A 20,807-nucleotide genomic window follows, 5' to 3' on the forward strand; every position below is an offset into this window, starting at 1 on the left:
TTCATGTTCTCATTAGTCGCTTCTTTCCGACTGATGAGCTATGTGAGAAATAAAAATAAAAAATACATCTCTTGTCTGGTTTTTATTAAACATTGTAGAATTTCTTTCTCATTAAATTCTCAATTTTACATTACATTATTCTATGAATTTCAATCAAATTAATATAGTAACGAAGTTATAAAATACTACTGATATCAATATCGTTGATTTTTAATAATTAAATCGAATTTCATAATAACTGCAATAAAATAACCGAATATATGGTTATGATTCTGATTTCTCAAAATGCAGATATGGTGAATTCTATAAGAGTTCTAGAAATAATTAATAATTATATAATTTTTAATTTATTATTATTATTATTTTAATTAAAATACACTAAAGAGTCAAAGAAACCTATTACATCATAAAGATATACATCATAAAGATATGTTTATAAATTTATTAATAAAAATATCTGTTTCGTTATAAAAAAAATATTAAACTTTTTTAATAAAGTCGTACTTACAAAAAGAGCCAAATACATATTTTTTGTATATAGTACGAAGTGCACGATATATGCGTACGTACATTCACACACTAAACTGAATATTTATAAACCAAGGTTAATAGAACGATATTGAGGATTGTCTAGAAACTTTAACAAAATTGTCTTTTGTAAAAGAGATGTCTCAATTCATCCGATGAACGAATTCACGAATATGGAAAAAAAATGTATGAACAGTTGTAAGAACTCAATAGTGACAATAGAACAATAGTTGTAACGAAATGGTGGGGATTGAAAAATGGTGGCATTAGAGTTGTGTCCTCGCCAAGCTACCGATAATAAGCTTGACAGATTTTAAGATATTGGTTTAAGCCGCTGTAAACTGAGAGAGTTGATAACGTGCTGAAGTAAAGTATCATACAAATATTTCATGACGCTAATGTGCTCCACGTTGTCGTATCATGACGTCAATCGAGACTAGCGGGTAAAAGGAACGAGAACACATTCAGGATATATTTATACAGGAACGTAGACATATGAGGCAATGGGAGGGGGATTACACACGAATGTGCCATCTGTCATAATCGAATTAAACTCGAATTTCGAACTTTCGTGAAGAAACGTGGAAGTGCTATTATCGGTTCAACGGAGGAAAAATTGGATGATACTTATTAAAAATACAGCATAATTTATCAAAGGATAAGAATTTATTAAGAGAATGAAACGTAAAATATGAAAATAAATCTCATTTTTAAATACAATAGCATTTCCGTTAGAATGACGCAATAGAAAACATAATAGTAGAAATTGTACGTAAAAAATTAAACAAGATATAAAATATAACAAGATATAATATTATACAAAATATTATTAAAGCTATAAAATATTATTAAATATTGGATTTTTTTGTTTATAAAATAATATAATCAGGTAATGGCTTAATTATTTTAAATAACGTAGTACTTGGACTATGGATCGAAAGAGTAATATTCAAGATAACATTCAAAATTACATCAATGTAATGGAAATAAAGCAATAAAAGATTAGATAAACACTTATTTGTATTATTATTAAATAAATTTTTTTATAGTTGTATTAATTTTCACAAAAATGTATATGTCAATATGAAAAAATGTAATAATATAAAAATGTAAAATATGAAAAATGTAAAAATTCAATTATAATAAATATTTTCAGTAAAAATTCTAAATTTGAAAATATGTTTTAAATAAATTCAAAATTAGAAAAATGATGAATTAAATCTTTTCTATTTATACATAAACTAAAATATATTTCAATTTATAAGACATTAAGTAAAAAAATAATTGATTTCAAATAAAATAATTTACGTATAAAAATCATGATTTATTATGAAACGAGAATAATACGACAGATTCCTTATAATGAGCGTCATAATTGAAAGTAAAGAATATCTTCATAGAATATGGTGAATATAGCGAAACATTGTGATATTGCATTGCTAATCAGTATTCGTCACGCTAACTAACCAACCTTCATGGAAACTATGAACGAAGATTGGCATGCTGGTGACCGAGCATTATATATAGACTTTACAACTACTATTATGTCTTCACTATTCTGCCACTGAATTTATTTATTGATATGAATAATTTATTTATTACGCACAATTGTGAAATAATAGATTACATTACATATTACGATTCACACTATTAAATGAAAAAGTTGAAAAATTGAAAAAATTAACTATTTATAATAATTAATTAATTATATTGAGAAAATTAATTATGAATATTTTAACGATCATGCTTAAATATAATTATAAGCATATTTTTGAACTTTATATTTTAACTTGTAATGGCAATTAAAATTATTCTTTAATAATATTTATAAATATTTAATTTTTTTATGTAGTATTGTTATTAGAATTCATATGTAAAAGAATTCTATGTGAAAAGAATCGAAGAAATTTTTTTCACATTTTTTTAATTAATTGATTAATGCATAGTATTAAAGTTTATCGAAGAAATGGTTGTCCAATATATGTTATTTAAGTGCATATAAAATATTGAATCGCGTTGCAGAGATAAGAAAAAAATATATTTGGAGAAAACGTTGAAAAGAATCTAGATTAGAGAAAGACAAAGATATATCAATAAAAAAACTATAAAAAAACTTGGAAAAAATACCAACAACATTTATAATTTTTAATATATGTAAATACATCGTATTCAATGATAGCATAAATCACACACTACTAAATACTAAAAAAAATTTCGGTTCGTCGTAAGATCTAATAGCTGAGTAAAAATCATTATTAGTTTTTTACATACATTAGATATACACATTTACATATATTATGAATACAAACATTTATACGAAATTATTATATATTCGAAATATTTCAAAAATGGATTGAAATTTATAAAAAATAAAATTTTATCTTGATTTAAAAAAGTAAACCAAGGATTGTTATTTTACCGATCATTTTACCGAAAGAGGATTCCAAGCGGCAATAAACACGTTAGTGCAACACTACTACTGAACGAGTTCACTCGCGTGTATCCAGGCATTTTAATCAAATTATTCCGCTCTGATGTTCTCTCAATCCTATTTCAAAGAAACGATCGGAAGTCCGGTATCTACGGCACGAAAGTTTATCGCTTCGTATCCCAACCTCCTCCGGCTCAATGAACGATATCCAGAATCAGTTGACGATTCCGTTCTCCTTTCTAACCTCAGTGTCGCTTGCATCAATTTACTCATCGAATGATGCAATTTCGATTTTATTTCATATTTTTGTTCAAAAAAAAAAATTGAAAACTTAAAATTCATGATAAAGAATGATGCGTTATTTATTAGAACACATCATTATGTATATCATTATGAACTTAGCACAAAGCAAGGAATCGAAGTCCTACAATTTTGTACAAAATATTACAGGATAGCTATCATCAATATGGCAAATGGTATAATGTATATTTAAAAAAATAAAAATATATAAATGTTTAAAAAAAATATTCTTTTCTTGATACAAATTTTTGATATTTAATACAAATCGAAATGTAAATTTTTTTAATTTTAATTTTTTCTTAATTTTAAAATTCAAATTCAAATTCAAATTTACATTACAAAAGTAGTTCAAATGAAAGATAAATGATATATATATATATATATATATAAGATAAAAATATTACTAAGAAATAAAAGAGATAAATCCTTAAAGATAAAAATCTCTAGAGAGTCATGATAGAAAAAAATAAAATAAAATATATCGAATATAATTAGAATATAAGAATATAAATTAAAAAGTTATTAAAAAAAATAAAATAAAATCTTTTTTCTATATATTTATTAAAAATTTGTCTGTATATAATAATATATATTCTATATATAAATATTAAATGCAAATGACAATGCAAATTTAAAAATTTTTATAAGAAATATAAATTGTTTATTTTTTCCCAATCTTTTCTAATGTTTAAATCTTGTCTATGACCACATTCAAAATTTATGCTTTGATCTTATACAAATACTTAGAAAAACATTCTGGCCAAGATAAGTAAAAACTAAAATAGTGTAAAAATATAACATATCAAGTTATTTAATTATGCAAAAACGAAAAATTCTTTGATATTATTAAGTATAAACAAAATTTCAATAATTTTTCATTCAAAATTCGTTCTTATTTAATATATTCAATAAATATATTAATAAATAAAAATTTCTTTTCAAGATTTCTATTTAAAAATTTTCAAATTAATTGCTAAAAAATAATTTTTAAAACATTCATCGAATTTATTAGTATTTGAATATTTAGTTCTTCAAATAAAAAAAAATTATCTTTTTTTAAAATTTTTTAGATTATTATCCAAATTTTTAATGTTAATATTATCATCAAAATAGTGAATCATTTAACCAAAGATAAGACACGTTGTAAATATAGTTTATTATTTGCAAAATTCAGATTTGAAAATATTTAGTTTTTTATTAAAACTTGCTGCCAATTAACTGGGATACCTCATCTTCGTATTCCAGAACCATGACGCACATACTGTTATTACGTCATGAATCTTACGTTGGATCGATACGTGGACTCTTATTATTATCTATAACAAAAACTGACAAATCTAATTGAATTTAATCGTTTGATGTATTTTTTATAACAATAAGAATAAATCATGAATATTATTTTTTTCCCATGCATATCATATTACATTACATATAATATTTTAAAGAATTTTTTTATAATTATTTTCTATATTTTATTATTTTTTCTAGGTACAAATACTGTTAATGTTCAATTTGATTCATAATATTAAAATTTTTCAAATTATCTTTATTAATAGTGATAACCTATATCATACGAATAATTAGTTATTAATTGTTTTGTATCCATAACTGGGTTTATTATAACCCAGTTAAGCAATCGAGAGTTAATAAATATCTTCTGCGTCACTTCGTTAATAGATAATATTAATTCAATATTGAACTCGATATTTCGAACACATCTCATTGAAGCCATCCAAGCAACTTATCACTTTTATCTCTTTCTCTCTTGTTTTGTGTTTAAATACTCAAGCGTCAAATGTACTGGACATCGCACAGCGAAAGTGTTACAATGAACGTAACAATCGTGACACCATTATGCACGATTTAATGCATCGGTTAAGATTAGACCAGAAAGCTAAATAAACCGTTAAACGCCAATAAGGTTAATTCACATCAGACGTCAATGAACAGGAAATTAAAAGCGTCCGACAGGCGAGCCCTCTCACCAACACTAGTCTTTGTCTTTTTTCAGATCATATAGAAATACGTATTGATCTAAGGATAGAAAAGGACAATTTAAATCTAAGAATTCTTTTCTTCAGATTTCTTCTTCATGCGAGATGTCACTGCACATCGACAGATAGATCCTAATAGATTTATAGATTTTAATCTTTTTATAGTTTATTGCAAAAGATTATAATAATATTTCATTATAATCATATAATCATCACTGATCAATAATAGAAGACAGTGGCGAAATCATAAAATCAATAAAAAAAAAATTGAAAATGCTGACGTTAAAAATGACAAATATTGATCTATTAGATCATTAATTATTTTTTTAAATTAATATATAAGTGACAAAAGTAACAGATAATATTGATTACATCGATAAAGAATTGTAAAGATTCGATAAGAATTTCTTGGAAAAATCCTATAGATTTTATTGACAAGAGCTAATGTGACGTAAATTAATGCCATTGTGTGTAAGAAATATAGAATTATCAATTTTTAATAAAATGTTATATCATATGAAATAAAAAACCTATTTTTATTTTATTTTTAATTATATCAAAGATATCTGTAAAATAACTATTAAATATTACTAAAATATTAAATAATATTAAATAAATATTAAATATTATTAAATACTATTAAATAAACTAAAAAAAAATTATTTCTACTCGATAATTCTTTTTTAAATTTTTCAATTTCTCAAATTATTATATATATCATTTTAAAAAATTCTTTAAAAATCGAAGAGAATTATGATAAATAAAAAGAAAGTAAAAATTCAAGAATAATACAAGTAAGCAAAAAATTCTTAGTAATTATTTTTACTTTAATGTTATATTTCATTTTTAAGCGATATGTAAAGACATGCGCAAATCAACCAATCTATGCAACTACTGATATATCACTGCAACGAATGTAATAAATAATTTGACACACCTTGGTCAATTACTCTATCAGATATTGTATTCTAAAATAGTCCGTTAGTAATGAATACTGTATCACCTAATATAGATTTTTTTTTATGAAGCTCTACACAGTTATGTACATAAAAATGTATCGAAATCATAAAAATTTAAATCATTGATTTTTAAAATATAAATATTTTAATTCATCAAATATGTTTAATATTTTAAATTTAAAAAAAATATAAACAATTGCAATCAAGTAAATGGAATATATATTTTTTATCCCTATATTTTTATTCATTTGAAGTTCAAGAAAATTCGAAAATAATGCAAAATTATGACAAAAATATTTTCACTATCAAAAGATTTTTAAATGCCACTTATATTTTCCGTTGAGAATAGATAAACGTTATACGCTACTGGATTATACAGTATTGATCGGTATCGAAGCCCTTAATAAACGGCGTCCTTGATTTCGCTTTGTTAGTCTTCCATAGAATAGATTACAATTTCGTATATTATATTGGAACCATAAAAAAATTAAAAAGAAAATGACCAGAAAATTATGTATATTTATATATGATTAATCTATATCTGATCGATTAAAATTCACAAGATTACAAGATACAGAAAAACAAGAATTTTACCAATCAAAATATATGTTGATAAAAAATACAAATATAAAAAATAGTGTAAAAATAATTCCAATTATTAATCTTCTATATTAAGAACACTAGCATAATTTAAAAAGGCTTCAAAATGTATTGGATACATTTCGAGCTCTATTTCTCTTTCTCTGTTTCTATTTCTACATACATGATTAGAGAAACATAATACATATACATACAACATAAATCTCTAATATTATTCGAGTTCTTTTGTTTTATAGATTGCAGAAAAAAGAAAAGGAGGATAAAAAGTTTATTCTCATTTGCCGTGGAATATTGCCTCCATTCAAAAAAGACCATCTTTTTAACGATTTATTGAATGCGTTTAAATTTGCCACACCTTCTTAATACAAAATTCATTGAACTGGGATTTCATTTCTACTTTAATTAGAAATTAATTTTAAACTAACTAATATTGAATCCTATAAAGATAAAAATCTCTTGTTTCTAGAATTATTAAATAATATTCATAACAGATGCTTATAGCAAAATTTATAAATTTTATCGAGATAAAATTTCCATAGATATATACATTCATTTATTTTTTAGTATCCATGTAATATTACATATTATATATATTTAGGTAGACAAAAATTGATAAATCTAATCAAGGGGAAATTTTATGCTATATCATTTCGAAAAATAAAAGGAATATTAGGGAAAAAGATAAAATTTAAATCTGAGAGTTTCACGGAATTCTTTTTCCATCTTCATATAATCGTTTCAACGAACCGAAGAAACCTTGAAAACATCCGAGTCAGGTAATTACACGGCTTCTTTCGAGTAGGTATATTAGAAATTCTGTCCGTTGGCTGATTATAATCACTAACATTACGCGTATTGATCATTCATTGACATCACTTTTAAAATACCCTTGTTAATAAGCAAATGAGGGAACGAAGGTCGGTTATACATAAGGTGTCCTATAAAACTGAATCGTATTATATCATAATTACATCAACATTTTCTTACATTTTTCTAATGGACTCTCGTTTACAGATTTTTAAATAACAAAATTATATTAATTTTATTTAATAATCTTTTATTATAAAAAATAATTAATATATCAATTTTTCATTTATATATATTTAAAAATAACAATTCGTTTAATTTTAATTTAATATTTAAGATGAAACACGAGTAAAATATCTATAGCTGGCACAATATGATATATATGCAAAGTGATTCTCTCATCATGCAATCCAAAGATAATGCCAATGAACAATTGAATCGATATACATGATCATTATTATCATGATGTAAAAGATCAGACACACGACACATTAAAATTACAGATGTTGATTTGATAAAAGTATGTATACAATGATGTATTATGTATACAATCACACGATTTTCATTTTGTCATTTTGTTTAATTACAGATATCAAAAAAAAATTTTTTTTCTTAATTATAAAAAGTTTTTTATATTAGCAATAAAAATTTCTAGTGAAAATTAAAAAAAATGTAAAAATATTGAATAAAAAAATCGAAAATCGAAAATATTTATTATTCTTATATAATGATCTTTTACAAGTAATTGTAGTTAGTTTATATAATACAAATGTTCAGATTCATAAAAAAAGCACTAAAAAACAAATATAAGAAAATACGTGAAACGTAACATATGTTGATATGTTGATATGTTGATTATATAGCTCAACAAACCATATAATATCTATATATCTTATTATCACTATAACGCATATAATATACGTAAAATTTGACATATATAGTTCCTATAATTATTCGTATATATTTTAATATATATTAATATATATAATTGCGCTATAACAAATGTTCGTATAATCATAAGTATCAGAAATAATACTTATTAATTATATTAATCAATATAATCAGCGATGAAATTATAATTGAATATTATAATCAATATTAATATTTTTGATATATGAGTAATCAGAACATTCTTAATTCTTTATAAAATTGATTTTATTTTGTTACTTCTTTGATGAATTATATGTATGTACTTTCAAAAACTTAACTCAAAGTTAGAAGTTTAATTTAACTTCTATTTTTTTTTGAAAAATCTACATATTTATATAAAAATGAAATTATTAATATGTGATTTTTAATTAATAACAAAATTTGTATGTTTTGTAATGGTATATCGAATCACTTTGAATATAATATCTATTAATATAAAATATGACATAGTGAAATGAAAAAAGAAATAGATGTTTAAGTAGTACGAACCTAACTATCGTACGACAGTAGTTTTTATGCGATTTATCCGATCATTAAAACACGTTTCGCAAATTATGCTCAAACTCAGTTAACTTTTCATTCAACATATAGAAAATAAAATATAATAATTTATTATATATAATATATCGAATATTCGTGATCAATTATCCACGTAAATAATTTCTATCTATTTTAAAATCTCTCATTATTAGTTCTTTAAATTAAGCATTATTCTCGATGATTTCTAATATAGTATAAAAAAATCTTATAATATCAATCTGTCACGATAACTAAATAATATATAATGAATATATAATAAATATTATGAATTAAAAGATTTTGACATACATACATACTATGTTAAAAATCATTTCATGATTGATATCAATTTCTCAATTTTATTAAATATTTATATTTGTTGATAGAAATATATTGCATAACAAAATTATAAATTTGAATTATTTATTTTCTATATTTTTATGTAATTATATCATCATCATTTATATTTTTTAATTTTCTTAATTTCCTTAAAATGATTTATACATTTAATATTTTATACATTTTTATTATTACATATCATTATCATTTATATATTGTTTTTTTTTTATTTTCTTAATTTCCTTAAGATGATACATTATATCAAATAAACAAAAGAAAAATTTAAAATTTTTATAATATAAATTATCGATAATTTGAACAATATATTTCAACAACAATGTCTAAACATTAAACATGGGGAATTCCGATGATTTACAGCAATCAAGAAACTTGGCAGACAGTCACGTTAAGTGTTTGTGCTAGTGAAGAGTGCCAAAGTACCGACAGACTAGACGTCGAGTCGACGTACATCAATCCTTTTGGCATCGATTGACCAATATTTTTCCATTAATAGCGTTCCCAAATTTCAAGATAACGTTTTCATTGACCTCTCGATGGAAAAATTGCTTGATAAAACAGCAAATTACTATATCAAGCGAAAATATAATGCGATAACATATGATATATAAGATGATTTTTAAAATTAATATTGAGAAAAATTACACAAACAAAAATTTAGAATTAATTAAACATTATAAATGATATTTTCACTTCGTATTACACACACACACACACACACACACACACACACATATAATGATTTTAAAATACTAAAGCAATGAAGTATTTTTGAATATATTATAAGATTATATTAACATACATTAAGTATATCCTAATTCTGCTTTATATATTTTATTTGTGTGAATTATCCAGAAATGCGATTCCTTGAATATTTCGTAAATTATATTAGATTTTCTTTAATTATTTCAAGATATTATGAATTATATTATCAAATATTTACTTTATTATTAAACATTAACTTAACTTTGTTAGCGAAAAATTTTTATCACGTTTGGTGACGACCTTTTTCTTAATGATCTCTGATCACGAACGTTTCTTCCCACTATGAACTGTGAATCATCATATTTGTTATTCCAAATGACTTGAACTGTTTGTCTGATGGAATTTCAAACAAGATATCTGATTTTATATCTGTTCATCGTTATAACAGCAAATAATAAACTTCATAGTATCTATAAATTTGTTATATTCTAATTTAAAAATTACAAAAATTTTAATATTGAAAATTAAAATATTGAAAATAAAATAAATTGATTGAAAAATGATTTAAAAAGTTTGATTCAAAATGTATTCAAAAATATAAATAACGTTGAAAATTTACTTACATACATGTTGACTAGTAGGACAATAAAATCAAAATAAAAAAGAAAAATTCCAAATGTTTCAATAATTGTTACAATAACGAGATTCTTTAGATTGAATTAGAATTAAGAATACTTAGATTGTTTCATAGAAAATAATTTCCACGGCATCGTCTTTGACCTATTTTATTGAGATGGAAACTATGATAGCAAGAATTTAAAAATGAGGAAAAATAGAAAATTTTAATGCAAGAATGATTGTCGCTGTCATACAAATTTATACAAAAGTCTTGAATAAGAGCAAAAAACTTATCTCAGTCGCCAATATATATATATATATTGATATATAAAGATACATATATACATACATATATATACTATATATATAAATTTTCTTCTCTTCGATAAAGAAGTGGCTAAGAGCCAAAGTGAGAATACGAAATTCATTTCGAAGGAATCTCGAAATTTTCAAACCATTTGCCTTGGAAACTCAAAACATAGTTATATTATGTATCATATATTAAACAAATGTTTCAATTGCCCTATAAACATTCCCCCTTCTCAATAATAGCTTTTTAAATTACTGAAAATCATTTTACAATTTAAATTAATAAAATCGATAAAGTTAAAAAAAGGAATGAATATGACGTATTGCGGAACAAATTGAAATACTTCGCTAAGATATATATATTAATTATATTCACTGAAAATTTCCTATTAGGAATCTGACATTATTTTTTCTACAAAGTTATTAATAGTATAAAAACAATGAGAAATATAAAAAATAAACAAATTAAATGATGAAAAAAATAACACGATATAAAAAAACAAAAAGTACTTTGATTTTAAACCGTTAATCAAAGCGTCTTCAAATTGGTTCAAAACTTCTTAGAAAATAAGGTTAAGTCATATCGATTAATCTTATGTTATATTTTCTTGCAAAAATCTTTTTCATAAAATGATGGTTTAACCGATCAGTTCTAATTCGAATGGACATATATAAACACATTTCAAAAAAAGCGTCTCCAGAAAAATGCTAGTGAATCGACAAATCAAATGTTAAAATAACCGCGTCATGTTAACAAGAAGTCAACGGATATCAAAAAAGAAGAAAAAAAAGTATAGTGGCAACGGTGATGGCGACTACTAACGATGCATATTGGCCAGCAGCAAAGTTTCGCCTCGAAAAAGTTAATCGACGAGCTGCTGCTTTATTTCTGGACGCCGCGCACGCTCGACCAGTTCACACACGTGTCTAGTTATTTTTAATCTACTATGATGCGTACCAGCCACACAGAATAGACAGAGATGAGATAGTGTCTGCGGCGCGCCGGGAACTATATAACAACACGCTTCCTGGTAAAATTTTCGTATATATCACGGGTCAATAAATTCCCAGCACGTGGCAGTCTTGATGTCTTGATCGGGTCTCGAGTGGTTAATGTGTCGTACAAGGAACCAAACATATCAATATAAAACTATGTTTTGATGATAACAAACAATTAACTTATGAAAAATCGTTATGGAAAGGACCAATGACGATTACATAGTTATTACGCATACGTGGTACATATAATTTTTGATTCGAAACATCAACGCAATTAAATTTTCTTTCTGAAATCAATAAATTCATAATTTCATAAAAATCACATAAACGTGATTCATAAATTCGTGATCACGCCGTAATTGAATATCAATTAATTTATCAAGAGACAATTTTGTACAATATCAATTGATATAATTTGAAAACAAAATTAACTTTCAATATTAAAAATCGTAATGTATGTAATATCGTGTATTTTATATTATGTATATATAAATATATAAACTTCTAAAATTCTTGTATACAGAATGTATTATAATAAATGATTTTAAATATTTAACAAATATTGAAAAAAATTTCCATAATCATATTTGATTTTGTTTATAAAATATATGTAATTTTATATTATATAAAATATTGTTTTTAAAATATCATTTTTAGATAAATAATAAGAATATTTCAACATTTCAAAAATAAAAATCAACATTTCAAATCCATTAAAGTATTGATTTCATATGAAGGAGAATTGAGGATTTTTATATTTTAAGTAAATTTTCTAAAACATTTTCTGAAATGCAAAACTTTTTTTAATCTATATATTCGATCTATATATTCGATAATATTTGGATAATATGGAATTAACTTGCAAAGATTTGTAAATACAAAAATTGTAATAAAATAATGCAATTAATAAATTTTTCTTGAAAGAATAGTTTCATTTATAATAAAAAAAACTATTTAAGGTAGAATAAAATAATATAATTTACAAGACATATGAAAATATCTGTTTTAATATAAAAAAAAATCAATTTTTTAAGTAATAAAATAATTGAAAAATTTAGACAAGATCTTTTCTTTCTACGAATTATAATTATAGCATTAAAATTTTTAGAATTTATAGAATTTGTTATGATTTTTATAATCTTCTTCATAAAAAATACCATTTTTAAAAAAATAATAAATTTCTTAAAAATATAACAATCATTGATTCTTATTTCTATTCTAATACAGAAAATAAAGAAATTCAGAACAAATAAAAATAATAATTTTATTTTTCCTACCGTTTTCTATGTTCTTCTTATAATATTCTATCAACTATATTTGATACATAACTATATAATTTTTTTTATATATACGTTAACTCTAATATAGGTTGATAGATCGATATATTCATGGCTAAAACTTAATCTTTCATTGAAAAGACATGTATACGAAATGACATGTATAGAAGACTATCAATCCCTAAAACAAGTCTCTAAATTTCTCCATTTATTTTATAAATATTTACCATATAATCATTTCAAATTTTTTCAATCACTAAGAAAAACATAAAAACATTAAAATACGAAATACATAAATTTAATTATCGTGTTTGTATTAATAATTAATATATAATCTTTATCATCTCTTTAATTATAAATATAATTATAATAAACAATTAATTATAATCTTAATAATTGTTAATTTTTGTAATTTTTCTAATTTTATAATTTCCGGATTCATATATGGTTCATTAGAACTAATTGAGTATGATAATGCGATCTTTTGATGAATTTGTTTAATGTAATCATCATAAAAAATACTAAAATAATGCGTGTATTCCAAATGTAATAAAACGGATGCAATAAGACCAGTCACTAAACTAATTATCTTACACGATCGTTTTCTCCACGTGCGTAATTAGTTTTGACGGGCTATCGATCGCGGTTGGTTTCGTCAGCTCGCGAGTAAGTGTCAAAGGTTGAGTACACTTCCTTGCAAGTGAGTCTAGGTCAGCCGTATTGGGTCGATACTATGAAAGCAGGACAAAACGAGGACAGAAAGCTGGTGTATGTATGTGTATGTAAACGCCTTCGATGTATTTCAGGACAAAGCGAATCGGGGAGAGCAAAGGCGTGCGCCCATGGCAACGTAGTGGGGGAATCCGATGGTCGCCACCAATAGTGGAGGTTGAGAAATTTTATGGATGATTATTACACGAAAATGATCGAATTAAAGACATGAAGATTACGAGTCTCTCTAATCACGACCCTTTCTACTGTATACCAGAACAACTGATTAATTCATCCCAGTCATAAAATTATTATTAAATCTTAATTTATCATATGTATTATTATATCTATCTGTATCATATACAAATTTTTATTTAAAAAATGCAACAAATATTATAGAAACATTCAATAATTCGCTTATATTTAACTTAAATTTGTGTAATTCAAAATCGTGTTCTGAGAAAATAAATATTTCCAATGAAATATTGTAATAACAAAAAACGACAAACTAGTGAATTGTACGTACATATATATACCCAGGAATATAGAAATAGAATACCTCGTTGATTTCTTCATTCGTATAATTCGAACTATCTTCGATTTCGATTATCACGAATCAATGAGATCAGTGAATAATAATGTTTCCTGTCCTTATATAATTTATAATAAAATCAAACTATCCAATGATGAAATATATTAGTTTTAAAGAAACCAAATCATTGTAATTAGATTGAAATAATTTGAAATAATTATATTATGAATAGTGAAAATGATAAATGACAAATAAGGAGATAACTGGAAATATATTACTATATGAATACTCCAACAGATAAGTTTACGTTATCATTACAATATTATAGAGACATCTAGTCATTCATGTAAGTCCTATTCTATGAAAGGGTGGAAGTTCAAGATAAAGAATAAGAAGTGAAAAAAGGCAAACAATGCAGGAGAGGAATGCAGCGCGAGCAAAAGCTGCGCGTGATAATGCGCCTGTCCGATCCCGGGACACACGAGGTATAGGAAAGAGAGACCGTTTACAAGGATAGTAAATCTTTCTGTCTCAGTCTATCGCACGCGGGCTCTGGCAGGCTGGCTGGCACTCCCGAAATAATGTTCAACAGCGACCGGTGCAAAGTGGGAGGGGCAAGAGGAGCGGCGTAGGGGTGGTCTCTAAGAGTAGGGAGAGGTTGTAGCAGCGAGAGCCACGTACCAAGGGTAGGTAGGTCGAGGAAGGAGAAGAGGAACCAAGAGGGAAGGAACGAAGGACAGATCGAACGGACGGTTACATAATTTTCGTAATGTCACTATCGTGCAGTGATCCATGCATCCGACCAACAATTTGGATGTATCTTGAAACTTCGAAAAGAAATTGATTCAAAATTACAATTAGAAAAAAGACATTGAAATAAAATTGAAATATATAATTCATTGAAAAAATAAGTTAGAAAAATTATATAGAAAAGGAAATGAAAATTAAAAAAATTATGGATATACAAGAATTAATGTATATATGTAAACGAATGAAAGAAAAAAGAAAAAATAAAGTTCGTATAATCCTAAATAGAAATATATGCTTAAAGTTTCGTACACGTGCGAATATAAAGACACGAGTATAAGCCATGATCCAACGGATGATCGGAGGGGTGAGAGGATGCATCAACTTGCAGAGGAGATGGTATTGGGTGGGCATACATAGATGAAGGGGGAGGCGGGGCAAAGAGCGACTTTGCGGAATGGCGAATCAATCGGTTAGGGTTCGGGGCAATACTCACCGCGCGCTGATAGTCTGCAAGATGTCTCGGTGTCTCGTCGAGGTGGCAAGAGAGAGAAATTTGATGTCACATACGCCGCTTCATCAGGCCACTGCGCGCCGTTTATACCACTCTGCCTTAGCGCTTGGCGCTTGCTACTAAAAATATACTCACTTGCCGTATATTCCCCCGCTTCACGTCTTGTACCGTGACCGACACATTTATTCGCGCGTTTCGGAGCACTCGTATACTTGCAACTACGAACAAACGGATCGCTCGATTCTCCTGGATCGTGTCACGGACGCCCGCTCGTCGCAGTGTGTTACTGGGTGCTGCCGCTTGTCGCCGCTGCTGCACACCGAGGACGACGAGAGACTGCCAAAAGAAACCAAGAAAAAAAAAGACGATATTCGAATATCTGTCTCACATGTATTAACGAAAAACTGAACTTAAAAAAAAAAGATTTAAAAAAAAAGATGAAATGAAAAGTCTTTGAAGATAAAGCGAGAAGAAACAGCAGCCTCTCTTAGCTCTTGCACGGCGTGACCCACCAACACGAGACCCTGACGACGCACGAAAATACACGCGCAGCTCCCGATGAGCTTTTTTCTCTGGTTCGAAAAGCGAGAAAATGCGATTGAATAATTTAACCGTCACCGTTAAAAATCTTTAACACACTCTAACACAAACGGGCATGAGAGAAGTGAGCAAAAATAGTAGGTGCGTATATGTATATTATAAGACAAAAAAAAAGAAGACATCAAAAGAAACACAAAGTTTGACAGAAAAGGAGGAAATAAAAGAATGTTCCACGCTTTGAACGAACAAGAATGAGGGAACGTGTAAGAATGTAGCACAGATCCGACGTCTATGAGGAGAAACGCACGGGAAGAAACCGAAGAGAGGAAATTACTACTTCTTACTTTTTCTCCGCGAGGCGCCGCGTCGCGACGCGCCGCGCATGCACTACTATGCTGACGACCGTTGGAAAATCACTTCTCCCTCTGCCACCCCCACCCTAATCACCCCTCCTCTTTCATTTCTCATAGTGCTTCTTCGCGAAGACACAGAGAACATCTATAACCTTAGGCACACTCTGTATATTGGATCTATACAGTGAAAATAATATGTTGGTATCTTTATATGTGGATACCTAGTTTTTTCGTAATAACTAGATATTTTTTCATAATATACTTTTCATAAAATGTTTAATTATCTTCCTAATTTTTTGTTAACACATAGAAAATCAAGAGAGAGAAAAATGAAAAGGAAAAAAGAAAATAAAAATAATACGTATCTTTTTTTATTTTTCATATGATTTATCATTTTAAAAAATTAATAATAATTCGTATTATGGAAATTTATAAAAATGTAAATGGATCTTTTTTTCATATAGATTGATCGAATTAAACACATTGCATGTTATCAGAAATTTGAGAGCTATATAGAGGCAATCCTTGCATGCGCGCGCACACGAGTATGCTTCGTTTCACGAATATGTTGCTGGCCTCATGTGTCGCGTGAAACCTATATATACAGAGATGTATTCCTCTTTCTCTCTCGTCTCTTCTTGTATGTTATTATAAATTATGTATTTTGTGATTTTACATATTTTATGTAATGTGTGCGTAAAATTTTTTCTAATTTTATATAATGTATGTTCTGTTTACACGCGTGCATAAATTTTTTTTAATAAAGTTATACTATTAATAGACATTCGGAGATGTACGTACATGTTTTAATTGGATATTACATATTGATGTGTTGTAAGAGAAAGAATAGAGAGAGAGAGAGAGAGAGAGAGAGAGAGAGAGAGAGAGAGAGAGAGAAAGAATAAAAAAGATTTAAAGAGAGGAAGAATAGGAATAGAATACACGCAAAAGGCACAAAAAAGTTGAAGATTTTTCGTGCACACAAATTCGGTGCAAGTCACTGCACCCGAACTGCACGGTACTGCGGTCTTCGTTCGACTGTTGTGCTTTTACTATCTGAAATATTCCAAGTCTATGAGCATGCGGATTACGCAATTGTAATGCCCAACCCTTTAACATACTACCCCTGTTTTTTATTATTTTTTCTTTGTACTATTTTCATATCGTATTTCTCTATTATTTCTTTTTTATATTTTTATGATATTATATTATATGTATGATATTATATATATGAAAATTTATTTTTCTTATGAATTATCTAATAATTTTGAAACTGTTATTATATAAATATAGTAAGATATATTTATCTGATTTTTGTTCTATGGTTGTATATACATGTATGTGTATTATGTCATGTTTCTTATGTTTCTCATTCATCTTTTTGCTCTTTCTGAAAAAGTACTGCGCGTATACTTGAGTGAAAATATTAAAAAATTGAGTTAAAATATTAAAAATCACAAAAATTTTTTTATAAAAAAAGATCGTTTTTTTAAAAAACGATTCGGTTTTTAAATATTTTTTAGTAATAATTGATGATCATCGAACAATCAAATTCAAATTTTAACCGAAAAAAAAATGTAAAGATTACACAATTAAATTAATTTGAATTCTGACCTGTATATAAATTCCATATGAATTCCATACTTTTCAAATAATCTTATGCTCTTATCTATTATTTTTTTAATTGATACTTTGAAATATTAATTAATTATATTTTAAAACGTAATATGGGATATATTAAAAAATATGATTTTTTTTAAATGTAAAGGAATACTTGTTTTTTATATTAGTTATCAATATTAAGATAAGTAGACAATTAGGATAAATATATGTTACTTTAAATTTAGGATTGCTTTAGGATTTTCTATTTCTTCAAAAGAATCAGTCGATTTACCACATTAAAAGCGGTAATCTCTGATTGCTTTCAAATGTATACTGCGCATGTCTAAGCAAGTTCCTAAAATCTCAAAATACTTTCTGCCAAAAAAAATTCATCAAATCCCCTCCTTTGATATTTTCCATTTCTACAATAGAGTAAAATTCAATTATATATATTTATATTTAAAAAATTATAATTGCTATATCAACAAATTAATTTCGTAATAATTGTAAATATACTTAATATATACTTAATACGAATATTGTATAATAGAAAAATTTAAATCAATTTAACTTTAACTAATACGATAATGATCTTTTAATTAATATTCTCTATAACGTAAATTAAAAATGAAATTTTATTTTTCAATTCAAATAATTATAAAATATTTTAAGTTTGAATATGATATACTGAAAAATATTTATATGCAATATTCTGGAAAAATTATGATATGCTATCGTATGATTCCAGTTCAAACAGGTTTCCGTTGGAATGATGTGTTTTGACGTCATGCATGTCACTCAACGTGTACATTAAAATTGTGCTACCACTAATTTCAACGTATACTAATAGTGAGATTAATTTTATTGCAGAGAATTAATACAATTAATTTTATTTTATCAACGATGATGAACAATGACTGACGTCAAACATTAACATCATAATTGTAATACATCAATTTTTGTTAAATAAGAAAAAAACATTAGTTTATATATGACTTAATCAAATAGTTTTTACTTATTTTTATACAATCAACGATAATCAAAAAACTTATTCAGCTATATTCCATTTGTGTAACATAACCTATAATAATATTGAAGTCTACTAAAACAATATATGAATAAAAGAAAAAAAATTTTTTTTTTGTTTATGCAATATTAATGTAAGTAAATGATATTTTCAGTTAAATTTGATGATATTTGATTTACCAAAAATAACCAATCAGATTTGTTTTCCTCTTAGAAGAATGTTCTTATAAGCAAAGTCTAATATTTATATGTATAATGTTTCGTTAAAGAAAAATAAACGTGTGCAAGATTGTATCTTTTAAACAACGTTACCAAATCGAGGCATTTAAAGGGTTTGAGAGATTTAAGAAAAAAATAGTGGAAGAGAAGAAAGTTGATTAATAATGACTTATGATTCAATGGTATTTGGCAATCCTATGTAGGCTTATATAATGTAGATGATATAAGTACGATACCAATGATGGGATTATGAAGAAGATAAAGAAAGAGATAAAAAATTCCTCGTTAAAGGATTTCTCCTAGTAATCCTATTTTTAAAAGATTTCATATAAGGAGTATGCTGTGCCATCTAATGGAAAGAATTTAAATTTCATTTATATTATAAAAATATAATATACTATTATATGATTGATCAAATTAAATTTCAAATATTTCAAATATTTTTTATAAATTGAAATTATACAAATTATTAAGAATTGTTAAATTATTAAATTTTAATATGTATATTTATATATGTATATATATATGTTTTTTAAAAATTTTTTCATTAAATCAAATTTTGATTTAAGAATTATATATAAATTTTTCGTCTAAAATAAATATCATAATTATATTAACAATGATATATACATACATATATATGTTTTTTTATAATATAAAACTTCTTTCAAAATTATTCTATAAATATTAAAGAAAATCGTTATTACAAAACATTTAAAAATATTTATATATATATGTAGTATACAAATAAATATTATAATATGCAAGTAAATAAGATAAAAATATAATTTTCTGCTGATTTAATTTATGATTTTTTTTTTACTAACAAACTAATATTTTAAAATATTCTTTTTATTTTTTTAATTGATTTATAAATATCTAAATAATATATGAACATAAAGTAACTTAATTGATGAGATCTGAATTAGTATATAATTAAAAGAACTAAAATTATAATATTGTTGAAAAATAAACGAGATCATTTATAACTATTCTTTCAATCAGAAATATATTAGAATTTATATTGATAATTATATGAAATATATTCCTAAATTAAATTATTTTTAATAAAAAAAATTTAATAAAAAGAAAGTTAAGTTTGTAAAGTTTAAGATCTTTCAGATCTTAAAAAAAGAAAGTTATTTATTTCTTTATAAAATTTAATATTTGTTAAAATCTATAACAATACATAATATTCAAATGCATCGCAAATATTTTTCAACCGCCAAA

At 25.4% G+C, this 20,807-nt stretch overlaps 1 protein-coding gene and 1 long non-coding RNA gene across 35 annotated transcripts in view; one reads left to right on the forward strand and one right to left on the reverse strand.

The window, feature by feature from the left end:
- LOC107992595 (plasma membrane calcium-transporting ATPase 2) overlaps positions 1–18,020 on the reverse strand; it is a 71,523-nt gene extending 53,503 nt beyond the window's left edge. For 13 of the 34 annotated variants that reach the window (XR_009830875.1, XR_003696292.2, XM_062078323.1 and 10 more), the window contains exon 1: positions 509–740. The gene's annotated coding sequence lies outside the window, so the exon portion shown is untranslated. Of the gene's footprint in view, positions 1–508; positions 792–15,819 lie in introns of those variants that run through there. The other 21 variants (XR_009830876.1, XM_062078324.1, XM_062078314.1 and 18 more) reach the window with 9 other exon arrangements.
- A 26-nt stretch (positions 18,021–18,046) lies between these two features.
- Positions 18,047–20,380, forward strand: LOC133666562 (uncharacterized). Its single transcript, XR_009830879.1, has 2 exons — positions 18,047–19,492; positions 19,573–20,380. It is a non-coding gene; the product is annotated as an uncharacterized LOC133666562 (long non-coding RNA).
- The last annotated feature ends 427 nt before the right edge of the window (positions 20,381–20,807 follow it).

This window comes from Apis cerana, linkage group LG8 (assembly GCF_029169275.1).
Source record: "Apis cerana isolate GH-2021 linkage group LG8, AcerK_1.0, whole genome shotgun sequence".
NCBI classification, from domain to species: domain Eukaryota; kingdom Metazoa; phylum Arthropoda; class Insecta; order Hymenoptera; family Apidae; genus Apis; species Apis cerana.